The sequence below is a fragment of the Saccostrea echinata genome, unplaced genomic scaffold (genome assembly GCF_033153115.1).
Source record: "Saccostrea echinata isolate AGI-Se365-2 ecotype Australia unplaced genomic scaffold, CSIRO_AGI_Sech_v1 ptg000054l, whole genome shotgun sequence".
Lineage (NCBI taxonomy): Eukaryota > Metazoa > Mollusca > Bivalvia > Ostreida > Ostreidae > Saccostrea > Saccostrea echinata.
The window spans coordinates 6047201-6066864 of record NW_026889803.1 but is presented as its reverse complement, the minus strand read 5'-3'; the positions used below and the strand labels follow the sequence as shown (position 1 = coordinate 6066864).

General features: G+C 33.4%; 1 pseudogene; it reads right to left on the bottom strand.

Annotated features, from left to right (window-relative positions):
* Nucleotides 1-1244: 1244 nt before the first annotated feature.
* Nucleotides 1245-14226, bottom strand: LOC133171802 (sodium- and chloride-dependent glycine transporter 2-like; annotated as a pseudogene).
* Between the last annotated feature and the right edge of the window lie 5438 nt (nucleotides 14227-19664).

Here is a 19664-nt window from a genome sequence, read left to right as displayed (position 1 = left end):
ATTTCTCGTTAAATATTTTCTAAAGAAATAAAATTCAGATTTGCCCCCAGCACTTTATATATACCCAAGAATACGTTTATTTGATTTATGTAACAAGCCGTTCACAATAATTTTGTTTTTACTTGTGCCAATGCGATTTTTGTGCAACATTTAAGAAAAATTATAAGTGTTCGTCACGTGATCAACACAGTCATGTGACATCCCAAAAATGCTTTTTTATAATACCTTATTCAACTCTCTTTAAAACTTAACTGTATAAGTATACATAGATTACAAACAGAAATCAAAACATAGCTCAAAATAAAATAGCATATATCTAATGCATATTAAGCCTTCGGACAGCCTTAACATAGCTGCGAAGGGCTTCTTTGAATAAAATAAAATTGTAAAATGTTACTGTGTTGGAAATATTTTCCAATTAAATACACATAATATGTATTATGTAAAGTAATTGAAATGTAATTGAAAAGTAATTGAAATTACATGATTTTTTTTTCATTGTAATTAATTATATTCAATTACAAGTAATTGAAAAATGGTCAATTACAAATTACTTCCAATTACTTTGAGAAATGTAATTAATTACACTCAATTACAATTACTGTTATCAATTACCCCATCCCTGCAGGTGTATGCATTAATAATTCATTACACCTGTCTGACAACAAAGAAATGATTTACATCAAATATAAAAACTAACGTAAATTTGACACAATTGGATTAAGATCTTACAATTGTTAAGATACCGTTGAATTATGAAAAAATTAAGACATTTATAAAAAAAAAAAAAATAATAATAAAAATAAAACGTAATGTGCTTCAAGAAAATACATATTACACATCTAACACTTTATTTTGATTAACAAAATTTGGTTGTTACATAATTCTGCTTTGGGATCTAAGCCCTGCACTCAGTTGGGGATATGAATTTTACAACATTGGTAATGAGCTCATTATGCATTTCAATTATGCCGTTTGTTTGATGCTTATGAGTAAAGAAGAAAATTTCTACGAATTGTATTCATTTTTATGGTTTCGGCCAAATCCTTAAGGCACCGGGAAGAAGAGAGGAATGAATTAAATAGATTCTATCACCAAAATTTATTCGGATTTGTTGTTTCAATGCCGCACAACCACGGACTGAAAAAGATTGTAAAAGTAACCTAAATTGATTTGGGTGAACTAAAACTAATTTAAAAAAAAACCCAACGTACATTATTGTTTATAGGTTCCTAAGAGTACAATGTAAGTTCTCCTATTTCAGTTTCCAACATCAGAAAGTTTACTATCTCCTAGTAGATTCACTTTCATTCTGTTTATTAGTCCACCCTTATATTCATACATTTTGTACGTCTGCCAGTGACGTTTACTGTTAGGTCCCCAGCTAGAATCCGGGCGAACAAGAGCCTTTATTCTCTGAATATGAAAAGAAAAAAAATTAAAATAAGCTTTTTAAAAGAAAATGAGGTTGTTATGTCTAGTAAGATTGGATTTCTTATTAAATTTAATATTGCAAACATCACAAACATATACTTTGTACCTTTGACTAGTGCTCTTAGATTCTAGCATCTATTTACTTCCAAGAAGATTACGTCATATTTTGATATTTAAAAATGAATATTTATATATAAATTAAATGAATGACACATCGTGGAGTTTGAAAAATCAGGATATACATGTATATATGTATATGTACTGCATGGTTTTGAAAATGTAAATTCAAAGGTATCAAGCCTACAGATAATTAATTTAAGAAAAGTGTCCATTATTACGGACTTTGGATTCCATGTTACCTGAATGAGTGAACCTTTTGTTCGCAGTATTTCCCAAATCATCAGTACTGGTATTGGTAACAGAGGGAGTATGGGAAAAACTGACCGATTCCAATGGCGAATTCTGGATACGTATAACTAGCTGAGTTTGGTGGGGCATACATAATCACTGACATCAGAAATAAAACCTTGACAAGAAAAAAAACAAATAAAATATATGTAAGTACTCATAAAGTCATAGTAAACCTACTAACCGTAAGTTTTTCGTAAAAAAATATTCTATCACAAAGAAATCTGAAAAAAAAAATCTTAAATCTTGGTACAGATGATTACTTAAATTCAATATCCAGATATTTCATGAAATTCTACAAACTTGACTTGTCCAAGTCAGGATTCAAATGCTTTGCTATGTCTTAAGTATAGTTTAAAATCTTATCTTGACAGAATATAAAAAATATCGGTTTAAATGTGTAACACAGCTGCTAGACATTTCCCAGGAGGTAACGTAACAGAGGACAAGGAGTTAATACAATAGGTTACAGTTCTGCTATTCTCTCTAACAAATGAATATGACATGATGCTATTCCACTATCAAACATTACATAAGTACACAAGCAAATATAGAGGGAGTCCATCATCTATACTCTCTTATAATTTGTGTTGCATTGGACATGAATAACGTAGATAATTCATAAAAATTTGTCATCTGGCAAGTTTTTTTTTCCACAACAATTCATTATTTTGCTGATGTTAAGTAAATATATTAAAAGCCATGCTAATTTTTACCATCATGAATAAAGGGGTGATAATGCACCAGCTTATCCTCATGGCGAGGGGAACAGGTCTTCCTATCATCAGCTCTACATCTCGACTGAATCGTTCAGCTCCTGTTAAATCATAATTATTAATTAGTTGTTAATGATAGCAAGAAAGTTTTTCTTACAGTAATCCCCTTTTTAAAAAGATTTTGTATTCATGTTATACTTACCATAAATCCATGATATAATGACACATTCTAGGAATGATGCAAATGAGATACAGAAAGTGGCAACGTACCAGTCTACTAACTGGAAGACATATATACCTCCCTAAAGACAAAATATAGAGGAGATACAGAAAGTGGCAACATACCAGTCTATTTACTGGAAGACATATATACCTCCTTAAAGAAAAGATACAGCGGGGTAATTACTGAGAGATAATATTTATATTTAACATATATATTTTGCAAATTTCAAATAGGCCCAAGATATATATTTTCTAAAGTATAAAAAAAACACTTGTGCTTGTATCCCAATCAGCATTTGAATCAATGAGTCCTAATCAAAAAGTGAAGATATGCAAGTAATAATGCAAATAAACTTGTTTGACTGTTTAAAACTTACATTAGTTGTGAATGGAATTCCTAAGACAAAGAGAAAAAGACACAAAATGGCCGTTGTCAAGATTTTCCGAGAGCTCAACTGCTTGGGATATTTGTCTGCTAGTCCACTTGCAACCGTCTCAAACATTCCAAACTGAAATTGACTTAACAATAAATATATCTCCATCAACTTGCTTGTGGGCAAAAAATACATTTTGCTAATATTTATTCCACTCGAGATTTTTGTACAAAAAATAACCCCTAATCAGATCTTGATCTGGGGATTTAGTAAACATTCTGTTCAGTCACCTGGCTGTCAACTCCAACAGTTATCAACATGAGGAAAAACAGGATCCCCCACAGATGTGGCATCGGAAGTTTCGTAATAACTTCTGGATATGCCACAAATACAAGTCCAGGTCCTGAATGGAGAACGAAATATTCGTTAATCTGCATAGGAAAGACATTAAATGTCATTGCTTTGCTGAAAACTCTACTTTTCTAAACCCACCTGTTGAAAAGTTTGAAATTTCTTCCATTGTCATTCCGACGTCTTTGGCCATGAAACCTAAGATGGAGAAGACAACAAATCCAGCGTAGAAACTTGTCAGACCATCGGCCAAAGTACCATACCAAGCGTCCCTAATGGAGAACGGTAAATAAACAAAGTAATAACATCTTAGTCCTATTGTAAGGAAATTGTAATCTAATTAATGTGGAAATATAGACCTTTTGTATTTTTCATTAAGTTTTACCCCTTAGGTAATAAAGATAAATAAATGGTTCTTCTTTAAGGACAATAGTCCTCCTTTGAAAATAAAGTCATACTGTGATAAAAGAGCACATGCAATATCATATTAAATGTATTTCAGATTGATTTAAGTTCCTAAACTGTAAGACAGATTACTTACTGAATGCACTTGTTGTTAAACTTATTGTAACTTGACATTGTGATGAGTCCTCCCCAAGCAGGACCGAGAGAAAAGAAAACCTGCAGACCTGCTTCTAGCCACACCTGAATATAAATTTGTTTGAAAAGACATATTTTACATTTAAGTACATATCATGTCTTTTCAATCAATTAAAGAATGATTTTAAAATCTTCAAAAAAGTGTTTTATTTTTTTAAATGTTCTCCTTTATCGAATAAAGACACATATTTCTTACTTGAAAATGTAGAAGTTTTGTGAAGTCTGGGCTTAGGTAGAAAAGTATCCCATCAATTGCACCATCTAGAGTTACACCACGTATAATGAGAATTGTCAATAGTATATACGGAAAAATAACCGTCACATACACAACCTATGTAAAAAAAAAAAAAAAATCAGGATTTTCTCCAACCAGCATCTTGATAAAATTTTGAACTCATTATTCACTATTTTAAACTGATAATTTTTTCCTCTGATAATAACTTTCATATTACATTCAAAAGACAACAACAACAACAACAACAAAAAGAAAGAAAAGAAAGCATACAAAAATTGGACGCATCTTAATGCAATTCGAACTCACCTTTCCAACTGAATGTATACCTTTAATAAGGCATGCAAATGTCAATATCCAGGAAGCAAGCAGAACCAAAACGAGATGCCACTGAACAGAACCCGGATACTCAATGCCATCTGATCGTCTAAGAACATTATATCTACAATTAAATGGTTCGAGAAATATGAATAACAAGAAAATGATTGGAAAAAAGTGATGTTTTTGACAAAAATTTTTCTTGATTTAAAAAAAACAACTTCAGAATCCCATTTTTTGTGCAGACAAGTGAGACTCAAATAAAAATAATACTTCTTGCTTACATTTGAACACTGACTTAAGGCACCTTTCAAAGGAGCAACATCTTGAGATATAGTCAGGTTGGTTGTTCCTTGCAGTATTTTGTAGATGATTGCATATTACTCAAGCAAGACTGCACAACTTCGGATCGAACTACACACGACTTTTGTTGTATATTATTGAATAATTGAATGTCATGAGTAAGGCTCCTTGTTTCATTTTATTGATATCGTATACACATGCTTTTTCAATAAAAAACTTTAATTCGGAAATTGTCATATCTTGTGATAGGCAATCTACAGAGTTAGTTCTTAAAATTCATTCTGATTCCATATATCAGAACTCTGACATTAAATGAATAGATGCTGGAGATCCTTATCGACAGTACCTTAGTGGTTGGAGAAAAGATTATCCAACAGTCTGCTGGAATTCCGATGGACACAAACTATTCTCCTTAATTAGATGACCTGTTTTATATCTTTACGAAGCAGAGTTAGTTCTAAAACATCTACATTAGAAAAACAAAACTCTTTGTTTTTGCCTTCAATTCGACAATTTGATATATCGACGATGTTATATCCATTAATTATATTCATTTCATTCACATGTCGATTCGATATATGCCAGTAAATTCGAAATAAAAGACACTACAGTCTTTCACATTTGCATGTTTTACTGACTATAAATGCTTATGAAAAATTACACTATACTTGATGACTTCAGCTTTTCCATCGTCAACTTCTATTTATGCAGTAATATTCCAAAATTACCTTCATATGGTGTTTATATATCTCAACTTATTCGGTACGTAAGAGCATGTTCCGAGTAAAAATGGGTACAGGCTTCTGACTACAGGGCTTTCATAAGTCTTGTTTAAAGTCATATTTCGAAAATTCTGTGGTTCTTATAAATAAAACCTGTCCTTGTGTGGAATTTTGACATATGTCACACCAATTGTTAGACCGTTTTCATACTTATTTTGACTACAAATTACTCCGTTTACCTGGTCAATAGGGAAGGCTCACGGTGGACATGAAAGGGTGCTTCTTCCTCGAAGGCACCTGATCTTACTTACTATCTTTCCCCTTTCTCGAATCGTATCGTTCATTAAATTCAATTTTCTTATCATTTAGATTGGGAAAATATATTTTATCATAATGTCTCATTTGGGACATATTTCACTCACATCCATCATACTAGTGAAATAAAATTGTTCCAACACTGATTGAAGTCTGCCTATCCATCTGCATGTCTCCAAGTGTTCTGTAATAAGGTATGAGGTAAATGTTAGATCTTAATGAGATGATTAGGATTACTTATTTCATTGTTGTATTATTCCAGTCAAATGTAATTTATATCTAGAGAAGGAAATATAATGGTACTTTTTTATATGAAAAATTAATATTTGGCTGGATTTCGAAGGAAAATTCTGTCTATAAATCAATGTAGTCCGTTTGTCCGTCTGTGTCCACAGTTTTGTTTACTGTTTTATTTAGCCCCGTTATTGTTGATCAAGTACAAATATACAAAATATTCACAGGTAGTTAATTAAATCAGAGTGAAATACATTAAATGAAACCATCAGGGATGACCTTGACTTGATATTTGACAGAAACACTGATATTTACACATCTTTATATCATTTGTGGAAGACTTGTTCTGATAATCATATTGTAGCTTTAAACAGGTCGTCAGGGCAAAATGCCTTTAATTACACTTGTTTTCAAGGGCGGGTCAAGGAAGGGGGGTCATGGGATGCGCCCCTTTTATTTTGCTGATAAGAGATCAACAAAAGAATTCATACAAATATTACTGAATAGGAAGTCTTAAAACTGTTCTCACGTCTCCCAAAGATGTTGTTACATAAACTGGCAAGGGGGGTATAAATGGGATGTGGTGGGTTCTGAAAATTGCCTAAACGATCATGTGCTGGACCCCCTCCCTTTCACAGGTTATTTTTTTTAATTATTGGCATGTGGCCGGGACTACTTTCATCATTACATATAACATTTTATTATTAAACTGATAAGTATGCTTCTAAAGAATTGTACCTATTACAGTTTTCTTATATTTAAACTATAGGTCTTCCACAATGAAAGTTATAGCCCTTTAATTGATTGAGATGAAAAAGGTTACGATATCGAATAGTGATCAATCTAAAAAATCTACAAACAATTCAAATCTGTGAACAGGGCTTAAAACACAGATCCCCGTAAATTTCAGAAGTAGGATCATGTGCCTAGGAGAAGTAAGTTTTCCACGTCGACAGGTCACATCCGCCGTGAGCCTTATGTATTGATCAGGCAGAGGTAATAATCCTTAGTCAAATTTAAAAACGAAGACCTAACCATTTGTATGAAGCATGTCAGCCAAAATACGACCTAATGATCGTTATATTTGCTAACAAGGTCATTATAACGACCGTAGAATATACCAAATGCTGACTTTCAACGAGGTTGTTGAAATCCCAAGTCACATCAACTTATCTATCAAAAGTTTGCCTCGGTTTAAAAATTATTTGTATTCGAATAAGTTGGGAGACGTAAATGGTATCATATATTTTGGGAAACACTGGAAGAGGACATGCAATTTTGTAGCTGCAAAATACTGCAATCGACACATAAGCTGCAAATATCTCAAGATTGTTTACATAGAGAAGATGGCATATACTAGTGTTCTAGGTCAGCAAGATGCATTTATAAAAATGTTGGATTTTTTTTTTAATTTTCATTGAGAGGCACATGTTGTACACAAAATAGAAATGAGAACATTTTTGGTTCTATCACCATATAATATGCAATTTGATTATCGACTCGCATTAATACTGACATTAATATTAAACACAATCGTGAACATACTGCCAAAATTCATATGCTGCCGTATTATATGTTAAATTCTGACCACCATAGGTGGTGTTGTATGTTAAATCCTGACCACCATAGGAAGTATTAAAAGTGGAAAGGAATTCACTTTCATTGAAAGTAGCCGCTGTTGTAGATTGGTTCGTTGTTGTTAAAGAATCGTTTAGGCTAAGTCTATCTTTGTGGCTGACGATGCATTGCTCTGTGTTCCACCAATTATCACACGTAGCCCATGGGATCTTGGGGAAGAAAGCATGGACAAAATAATAGAGAACCCAAGCAATGACTAAGCTGAAGTACCAGGCCACCAGAAAGGAGATCGTCATCATCAGCCATCCAAGGCCTGAAATACAAAGTCTCAAATTTTCCTTTATGAAATATATCTTAACAATGATTTGCTTTTTACACCGTTTAATAAATCTACTTGGAATTTAATTTTTATCTCCATCTTTTGGTAGAAAAATGACGGTAGGGTCCTTCGTTCTTAGAAGACTTTAAAATTGACCATAAACATTCTTCAAAGGAAACACTGGTATTACGAAAAACCTGTGATATAGTCAAAGAACAATGAAACACTCTGTGGTACATTTGTTTATTTTAAAGGTCAATTTTTTGATTTTTTGTTACATTCAATATGCTTCTATGATATTATTTTATATAAAGTACTAGTGATTTTCTCAATATTGAAGGGATCAAGACAGACACTATACGTATGGGTAGGAAAATTTACAGTATAAAAAAGAAATTTAAAACGCTCCCACATAGGAGATATTAATAGTAAAGCTGGCCGACCTTTCTTCAGAATATAATTTCTCACTGAAAAACAGGTCATCGTTCTTGAACACAGTCAAATTAATTTCACTAAAATGCTTTAAGCATTGACAGATAGATGCTGGGTAATATTTAAACATGAAATTGTGGATCTGTTGAATTGAAACCAAAAAAAAAATGTAACAATACCTTTGAATAAGGGAGAAATGGACCATACTACAAGAGGGCTTCTTCCAGTAAACTGACCAAGAGAAACTTCCAAGAAGTAAAGAGGAACTCCGCTGGTGAACAGCAAGATAAAAAACGGAACCAAAAAGGCACCTGAAATTTACAAATTGCAATATACATGACTATTGTATTATTTTATCGCTTTTCATTTATGTTTTCTGTTTATTTATTTTTTTTTTAGTTCTTTAGGAGCTTCTTTGTACGCCATTTCGTCATTTTACGTGTCATCGACTATTTGCATTTTAAAATTTGTAATAGTTTCACTACTAATAAAGCATGAAACATTCGTTTTAGGTGGCAGGGGATAGTTTCGTACTAAAGACCGGTCAAATTTCTTAAAAAAACTGAGATATCCCCTGTTTGATGTGATATTTTATGTAGAAAAATGATTAGAATAATTATGGGACACATTTGCAGTGTAGGAGAGTGCTTGCTGAAAAAAATGATGTGCAACATGTAGGTGTCACTGTGACACTTATCATATACAGAGTTGTAAATGCGAAACTAAGACACGTGGTCAGTTGCAGAGGAAATTCAGCTGAAAGGCAGTAGGCCTTAGAAGAAGGAGTGTATCTCAGAGGAAAGGTGAATGGCCCCATATCAATTGGTGAATTTTCATTAGGGCATGCATTGATTTACAGACTACTGGGTGTTTTATACTGCTCGCTCGGGCCTGGGGTGGGTTGTATGGGTGCGACTGAGGCCCAAATCTTGGAAAAACAAGCCAAAATTTGGGTAGTCTCCAGGTGCATTTTTGATACATGTGCACTCTAATAGGCAGATTACTGTAATTTGTTGACATAATTTGTGAGCCATGGGCATATGAAGTGTAATTAATTAGCCCCTGGAAAACTGTCCCCATGTACATGTTTTTATGGATCGCATGTATATGTGTACCCGCTCTGCACATGTTTAGCATTAAAAAAGCTATCCTCTGCCACCTTAATACATTCAAACTAGCAACTCTTACAATCTCCCAGTTTTTGCAGAATTCAGTCGCACTTGAAAGAAAGTTGTTTTACAGTTCTTATATGTACAGTAATATGGTCTTCATGCTTTATCATACTCACGAAGAATTTGAGCTAAGATTTTCCTGTTTAGAAACGTTTATTACACTTTTTTTATGACAGATGTATTAGTTTTATATGTCAATTAATAAAAATAGAGTTGCCCTTTGAGAACTAATAACTCCAACACAGGCATAATCGAAACATCAACAGATGGACCAACATTAATTTCGTCATGTAAACAAGAGGCCCAAGGGCCTTAACGGTCACCTAAGTATAATACAACAATTTAGAGGATCCATAGAGTATAAAATGAACTGAAAGGTGAAGCTTTGTTGCCCAAAAGCAAGAAAAATAGGATGATCAGGATCAACAAAATAATTAGTCTAGCATTCAGTAACAGTTCATAATTTAGGTTCTAATCTGTTCCCCATCATCACTCAATCACCATACAGTATATTAACAATCTATCAGTGCTTCTATACTAATTTAATTCCTTGTTCAAATCTCTTACATTGGCCTCTCTTGGTCTTTGATGAACATTTAATAAGACAAGTTATTTTTGTCTCATTTTTATTTATTAATAACTCAAAAGTCTAACTGATCATTAAAACTATGAAAGTACTTTTTGTATTATACAATAAAAATTCTTGCATAATTCTCTTATTCTATTTACCTTTCAAGTACATTATTTACAGTGATTAATTATCAAAAGTAAATGGCAAAGGGGAATAACTCCTCTCAGAAGAATACAAATTAATAGAGCCCTGGCCAGGTCCCGATGTTCAAAAATCTGGTAAAAAATACCCTTCCTTATTAAACCATTTACACTTTTTGCCTCTGACATGCCCAGGTGCAGAGAAGATTTTTAAGGAAATAATGCATTTTTACTACAGATTCACTATATTATCAATAGAGCTCCCCTCCCCACCGAGAAACACCACAGCCTCTGACCCTGGGACCAGAAGTTTGCTCAAAATAAGTAATCACTTTGTTTATCTGCTTAACACTCAGGAGCAGACAGGATTATTAAATAGAATTAATGCATTTTCACTATATTATCAAGATCCCCACCCTAAGTTACGCCAGCACATCTGACCCAGGGCTCATGCAATTCACTACTCTGAGAGAAGCACTCTTTCTCATCATAAGTATACACATAGCTTCTTTGCTTTTTAACCAGAAGCAGAAAGGATTATTTTCAAAGAAATTTTGCTTTTTCACTATATAATCAATAGAGCCCCCCCCCTTTCAGCAGAGCCCTTGACCATTGGGCCATGAAAATCACAATTTTGGAAGAAGCATCCTTGCATATCATAACAATGTACTTAGTTAGTTTATTTAATACCTAGGAGCAGAGAAGAAGATTTTCAAAGAACTAATGCACTTTCACTATATGATCTATATAGCCCCACCCTAACACCAGACCCCTAACCCTGGGGCCATGAAATTCACAATCTTGAATAAGGCACTCTTGCTCTTTAAAACTATAATTTTGGAAGAGGCATTCTTCCTCATCATAACTATGTACTTAGTTAGTTTATTTAATACCCAGGAGCAGATAAGAAGATTTTCATAGAAATAATGCATTTTCACTATATAATCAATAAAGCACCGCCCTAACACCAGAACCCCTGACCCTGGGGCCATGAAATTCACAATTTTAGAAGGCATTCTTGCTCATCATAACTATGTACTTAGTTAGTTTATTTAATATCTAGGAGCAGAGAAGATTTTCAAAGAAATAATGCATTTTCACTATATGATCTATATAGCCCCACCCTAACACCAGAACCCCTGACCCTGGGGCCATGAAATTCACAATCTTGAATAAGGCACTCTTGCTCTTTAAAACTATAATTTTGGAAGAGGCATTCTTCCTCATCATAACTATGTACTTAGTTAGTTTATTAAATACCCAGGAGCAGATAAGAAGATTTTCATAGAAATAATGCATTTTCACTATATAATCAATAAAGCACCGCCCTAACACCAGAACCCCTGACCCTGGGGCCATGAAATTCACAATTTTAGAAGGCATTCTTCCTCATCATAACTATGTACTTAGTTAGTTTATTTAATACCCAGGTGCAATAAGAAGATTTTCATAGAAATAATGCATTTTCACAATATAATCAATAAAGCCCCGCCCTAACACCAGAACCCCTGACCCTGGGGCCATGAAATTCACAATTTAGGATGAGGCACTCTTGTTCATCATAACTATGTACTTAGTTAGTTTATTTAATACCTAGGAGCAGAGAAGAAGATTTTCATAGAAATAATGCATTTTCACTATATAGTCAAAAGAGCCCCGCCCTAACACCAGAACTCCTGACCCTGGGGCCATGAAATTCACAATTTTGGATGAGGCACTCTTGCTTTTTATAACTATGTACTTAGTTACTTTATTTAATACCCAGGAGCAGAGAAGAAGATTTTCAAAGAAATAATGCACTTTCACTATATGATCTATATAGCCCCGCCCTTTTGTTCCCCTTCACCCATAGATGCTAAATGCCAAATTTGGTTGAAATTGGTTGAGCGGTTTCAGAGAAGAAGCTGAAAATGTTCAAATGTTAACGCACATCGCACGACGACGGACAAAAACAGATAGCAATAGATCACCTGAGTGACTCAGGTGACCTAAAAATTAAGCTATGTAAAGATCCTTCAACCGAGTCACTTAAAATATAATCAGGTGAAGTATCCAATGCAAGCAGACGGCAAAAAATATTTAAAGACAGTGTGAATGATGATTTTTTTTGTATCATTTGCGATAAGACCACCTTTAAAAAATCATTTTGTTGCTCTTCCGACCGACTGGCTACAAATAGCCCGACTTAAAACTTTTTTTAATCTCCAGGAAACATTTTTTATGCATTCCGCAAAATATGTTTTGAAAATCCAGCATTGATGTTGAAATTTTCTGGAGAAAAAAATTTCCCACCTACCTACCGACCTAATTTTTCATCCTAAGTCTGGAGAGAGCAAGCAAACATTATTTGAAATTTGGCCTAAGCTAGAAATATGTCCAAAATTGTCCTAAATTAAAATCATTCAATCAATTAATTTTAGCATAAAATGTCTGAGTGATTTTAATCTCTAAATCATATCAAATACATCCACCAGTTTTACTTATTAGGTTATTAGGTATTATTGACTGTCTACAAAAATATATCGGGTCGATCAATCTTAAAAACGGCAAGGCAGAGATGATTCAACCCGATATATTTCTGTACACAGTCAGTAACAAGTGATTTATCTTCTCAAGTGGAGAGATATAATGATAAACACAAGGCAGGCCCTTAGCAACCTTTTTCAAAAAAAGAAGGGAGGCATCTCCCCCCCCCCTTCCAAAAAAAAAAAACCGACAAAAAGGGGGGATATTAACTGTCAAAATTCGGGAGTGGGTAAATTCTTCCTTTAAATTTTTGACAATTTTCAATGCAATAACGTTAACATGGCAAACTTCCACCTCTCTCAAACAAAAAGTGGAGCTAGGGGTTGCACGATATTTGAATGATATACGTATAATCTACAGCAAAAGGCGATTTTTTTAAACAGTGGAAGGTTCCCCTGACACATAGTACTATGGGAAGTGATGATCAAGGTGACTGAATTCAGCATAATCATTTCAATTCTGTTTATTTTAAGTGTCCCAAGACCCTGACTAGCCTTTCGAGTCTCGTCCACTTTCACACAGTCAAATTCTTAAAAATTATCAACCTCACCTTTTACCGTCATAAATCAATGAAAGTGCAACGTTTCAATCCGATAGAAAATAAGTGTATACGTATGGTTTTATATAAAAAAAAACAGATTTAAAAAGTGGTTCTTCATCAGGAACAATAAGATGTAGGTTAGGTGCAGAATTACATTCATGTATCAGACTAGCCATCTGTAGATGGACCATATGTTTAAATGTGTATTTTGGATACCACTTGAAGAAAAAGACGATAACTTAAGCAAAATCAGTAAAGCAAAAGTTGTAGGTCAGATGAAGCATTTACAGCATGCTTCAAACTACGTACTGCTAGTTGCGCCAAGACTGCAGTTTGGAATGGACATCCCTGGAAATAAGCCGGACACTGACCATAACCTCCCTTCGATGTCTTACAGACGGACAGAAAAGGTGATTCCATTATTTCATTAAACTTTTTGCAGAGGTAAATTAAAACTTCATTATCTCTTTGAGAATGAAAAAGTTGAAGATAACGAACAGTGATTTCTTACATGCATAGAATACATACCTCCTCCATTTCTCATACAAAGATATGGGAATCTCCAGATATTACCCAGTCCCACGCTGTAACCAAATAGAGATAAAAGATATTCTATTTTCCGACTCCAAACCGGTCGGTCTCGGGAACTAGAATCATCCGCTTCTGATTCTAATAATGACGACGGATTTTCTTGTATCTCCATGGTAGCCGCTGTTCGAACAAATAATACAATGATTTGAATCCGTTAATTAGAGTATTTACTCTATGTACTGTGTTTACAAAGGTTTTATTTCATACAAATTTGATATCATTGTTTTTGTCCTTCCGCGAACATGGCGAAAATTGATAACATAAAAAAATACTGCATGTAAATTCAATAACAAAAAGATGCTTGACAAAATCTATGTAGTCTTGGGGACGTAGTTTTCCAATGATCTGTTTAAAATCCAATGATTACTAATTGTGTCCAATTATTAGAAGACCCGTTGTTGTATTCATATGAAGCAGAAAAAGAATCTCTTGTTGTGGCCTTCATTTCGACAATTAGGTATACAGTATTGCTGATGCTTTATCAATTATCAATAATTATTTTCATTTATATTTCATTCGATATATCCCATTGAGCATGTAGACGTTGTAATCATAGTCAAATTTAGTACAAAGGTAATGACCTAACAAATGTTAGAAACATGTGAGACAAAATACGACCCAACGATAGGTTGTATTTACAAACAAGGTCATTATAACGACCGTAGAATTTGCAGAAAGCTGACTGTAAACAAGGTCGTTGAAATCCATGTAACATCGACTAATTTGTCAGTAGCTTTAATTGCCTCGTATTAAAAATTGATCGTATTCAGAGCATGCTCTAGCGTATTAAATCAGTTGGGAGACATAAACACCATATGCAGGTGATGTAGGAATAATCTGGAATATTGCTACATAAATAAGGGAAGTTGACAATGGAAAAGCTGAAGTCATTGCGTTGATCACACAATTATTAGTTTCCCATTATCATCTATAGTCAGTAAAACTCCAAATGTGAAACAGATGTGACAGACTCTATCTTTTATTTCCAGATCACTGGGATATATCGAGTGGACATATGAATGAAAGTAATTATTGTATTACCAATCATGACAAAGAACACACAGCGCATTTTGCTTATTATAATAAATTGACTTTACATAATAAAATACTGATTAAATTAAAGTAATTATTGCTAATTGATAAAACGTAGTCGATATATCTAAATGTTGAGTTGAAGTGTATAGCAATAAATAGCAAAAGTATTTTCGCCACTCTTGAATTTTTCTTCTTGACACTCAAAAAACAATAATAAGAAAGAAAACTAGTGGGTATTGTTTTTTGTTTTTTACAAAAAAAACATATTTCTCCCCTTCTTTACCAACATAAACGAGTGCAAATATATGATCAGGGTCAAAAATAATAATGCAGTGCATCTCAACTCAAATTCTGTGTACAAAATTTCAAGTCTTCATGTCAAACGGATCTCAAGTAATGGTCTGGTCGTGTTTTTCTTAATTTGACCTTGAAGAAAGTGGTCAACGTCAAATATTTTGATGCAGTACATTTAGTCTCAATCTTTCCTTGTTCTAAGTTGAAATCCTAATGTCAAAAAGTTCTCAAGTTATTACCTAGACTATATTTTCATGTAAACGATTGACCTTGACTTTATTAATAGGTCAAGGTGAAAAAAATGTTGCCATTCACCCTTCCTCTTTACCACCTCTTCATGTTCCAAGTTTAAAGTCTTAATGTCAGGGTTCTCAAGTTATGGTATAGTCATGTTTTCTCTATTTGACCTTGAAGAAAGGGGTCAAGGTCAAAATTTTGAAGCGTTGCATCTTGTAACAATGTCTTCTTTCTATGTTACAAGTCTGAAGTCCTAATATCAAAAGGTACTCAAGCTAATGCCTGGACTCTATTTTGATGTAAAAGATTAACCTTGACATTATAATAATTGAATCAAGGTCAAAAATTTTGGTGGCATGCATCCCTCCTTCATACCACTTCTGCATGCGCAGGTAGGTTAAGGCTTCCCGTAGAATATCACAGTGCACTCTGTGCCTTCACATCTCTGAACTACCAAAATATGACGTCATAATGGAAAATGACGTCAAGTCACTGCAAACTTGAGGTGTTATGATGGGGAGAGTGTCATGAACTTTACACTTTATTTCAACTTGCATGTAAAATGCTAGATAGCTTTTGCAAAATTCACGGGTCGTTAAAGGTTTTTTAAGTCTTATATGTCCGAATATTTTAAAAATACAGCGCTTACTTATCCTTGATTGAAATTCAGCATGTTCAAAATGCTTATGAAAATATACTTTTGAAATGTACTCTGTTTTATACCCGTGGTTGGAGGTAGAATTTATTTTGTGTGTATAAAAGAGTCTGGCGCAGGTGATTAATGAGGATTAATCTGAGAATTTTTGTGGAAATCTGTAAGAAGAGGTTGTTCTCTAACTGAATCTTGCTTGGGAAAAATGTGTGTTGGCTTTGTTTTAATACAGATTACGATATTGTGTGAAAAATACCCTCAAATTTGTAGGAAAGTTGAATTTCCCAGGAAATATTTTGTACCCAATTAATACCATGACTTTTCCCAAGCACATTTCGGATACACAAGGACACGATGAGTTTATTTATATAACAAAATGTTAATAATTATCGTGTTAATCAGCTGCGCCGAAGCGTTTTATATGGAACGCTTCAAAAAATTATAAATGACCGTCACGTGATCAACAGTCATGTGATATCGTAACAAATACGGTCATATATAGCCGAGGGAACCCTTTATATAAATTGGAAGTACTAAAGTTCAACACTTATAAATTAAAACCAAAACCGACCTCGCAATGACATATTATGTTTTGAGCGCATTTAAAGCTTCGGGAAGCCTTAACATAGCTGCGTGTTCCATGTCTGAAGTCCATATAACAAAGGATTCTTAAGTAATGGTCTAATCAAGTTTTTTCCTATTTGACCTTGAGGAAGAAAGAGGTCAAGGTCAAAAATTTTGGTGTGTTGCATCTTGTATCAATGTCTTCTTTCTCTGTTACAAGTTTGAAGTCGTAATATCAAAGGGTACTCAAGCTATGGCTTGAACTCTATTTTGATGTGAAAGATTGACCTTGACATTATAATAATTGAATCAAGGTCAAAAATTTTGGTGGCATGCATCCCTCCTTTATACCACCTCTGCATGTTCCAAGTTTGAAGTCTTAATGTCAAAAGGTTCTCAAGTTATGGTCACATCGTGTTTTTTCACTACTTGACCTTGAAGGCAGAAAGGGGTCAAGGTCAAAATTCTAATGCAGTGCATTTTGCCTCAGGTCTTCTTCCTATGTTACAAGTTTGAAGTCTTAATATCAAAGGGATCTCAAGTTATGGGCTGAACTCTATTTTGATGTAAAAGATTGACCTTGACCTTATAAATAGGTCAAGGTCAAAAATGTTGGTGGCTAGCACTCCTTCTCAATGTCATCTATCTATGTTCCAAGTTTGAAGTCTTAATGTCAAAGGATATTAAAGTTACGGCCTAGACAAAATTTGGATGAAGAAGAAGAAGAATAAGAAAATCGACAAAAACAATATGTCTCCCCTGGAAGGGGAGACATAATTAAAAATAAATAAATAGAAAATAAATTCGCAAGATTAAATTTCTAAATGTTTGACAAGCAACTTAAATCATATTAATTAAGTTTGCATGCACTTTATTTATGTTAACATCCCACAAGCAACTCATTTTTACGAAAGCTCAGAAGGCTCATTCGAGATTCGAGTTTCGAAATACGAGATTCAGAATTCGAGTTTCGAGATTCAAGACCCAAACTAAACAATTAAAAGGCGGATTCAATATTTGATTACTCCCCTTTATTAAGTTTTTACTATCAAGAAATCATTGAATAATCTTTAACTTATTCAAGTATTCAAAGCCTTAGTATGTATTGAAAAACAGTGGCGTATATTCCTTTCTGCTAATGTGTAGGCTAATGTGAAGTCACAGATTTCACCTTAAGCGCATCATTGCCGAATTGCGGATAGGCAGGAGGGAGTCGCCCCTCTCAATAGAAGGGGGGGGGGGGTTCGGAGGACCACTTTCTGCGATCTTGGAGACACATTGTCATTTTCCCAGTGAATATAATTATAAATCACTTAATCATATTTTTATAATACGGAAATTAAAATCTTCATGACCACTCTTAATAAAATTGAGAAATTTTAAAATCCTTACACAGTGCTTGGAAATTATGGAAACTTCTTTACTGAATAATCTAAATATATTTTCAAAAAAGTTTTTTAATTGAATTCCTATTAACCCAAACATATTTCCTAATTTCTATTCCCTGTCCTAATCGTACACTCCTGTTGCTGTCATTTTTTAATAGTCTGATATCGACTTCAAGGTAACATTTCAATTTCAGATTTAAATCAGAAGTTTTGTATGCTGTAAAAATTGGATAGGCATAAAAATGTGGATTGCTAGAAATACTTTTATTGCATTTGATGAAAAAAATACTGGTAAATAAATAAGATTTATGATCAACTTTCCTCGATTTTTCAACCAAATACATGTATAAATATATATATATATATATATATTTTTACATCAAAATGATGTGTAGGCAACATATGGAGTATATATGCCATTGGGAAAGCAGACGCGATTTTTCTTTATCACTACTACGATGTCTTTCAAGATTTCCTGTGTGCACTAAAAAGGCATACATGAACTAAGTAATTTTAATACGTACTCCTTAAGGCTATATGATTTTTTCAAAGTCCTAAAGGTGTATAGAGGGTCCATTATTTTGTTAGAATAATTAATTTTTTATCATTATTAAATACTTATATATCTTTTTTTTCTCTATGGCCATTAAATCATGTATTGGAACTTGTGTATTGATTGGTTATGTATTTTGCGAGACCCGAGCGGTATCCTTATAAATAATTATCGAATATATAATTATTCTGCCCATGCATCACAAGATTGACACCTTATTTATCATTAATCGCTAGTCACTTTTTTTATTGCACACTTAACTTTGAAAACCCGTATAAGTCACTGGTCACTTTCTAATACCTTGTCACAAACTATATCCACTTTGAAACCCGTATTACTCAATTAATTATTATTAATTACCAGTCACTTGTTTTATTGAACACTTATAATTCTCATCGACTACAATAACACCCCCCCCCCCATATTTGCTCTTTGAATCCGATTAAGAATATTTATTATTATGCCATCAAACGTGTAAACAAAGTAGATAATACGATATAGATATTCTTGATATAAATCTATTATAATTTTTATAGAGTTTTAATATAAATTTAAGCATATTTTGCAGACCAAAAACTCAATATTTTTTTTTAATTTCGTTCTGATATATATATATATATAACACTCTTTCTTGCATTGTAATATAATCAAATGACCTCTTCGGTTTGAATATATTCAACGATTTCTTGAAGGTCAAAACTTAGCAAAGGGGAGTAATTGAATCTTAAACCGCCTTTTGATTGGTTAGTTTGGATCTTGAATCTCGAATTTCGAATCTCGTATTTCGAATCTCGAACGAGCATTCTGGGCTTTCGTAAATTTTTCTTCAAGTTCATTCATTA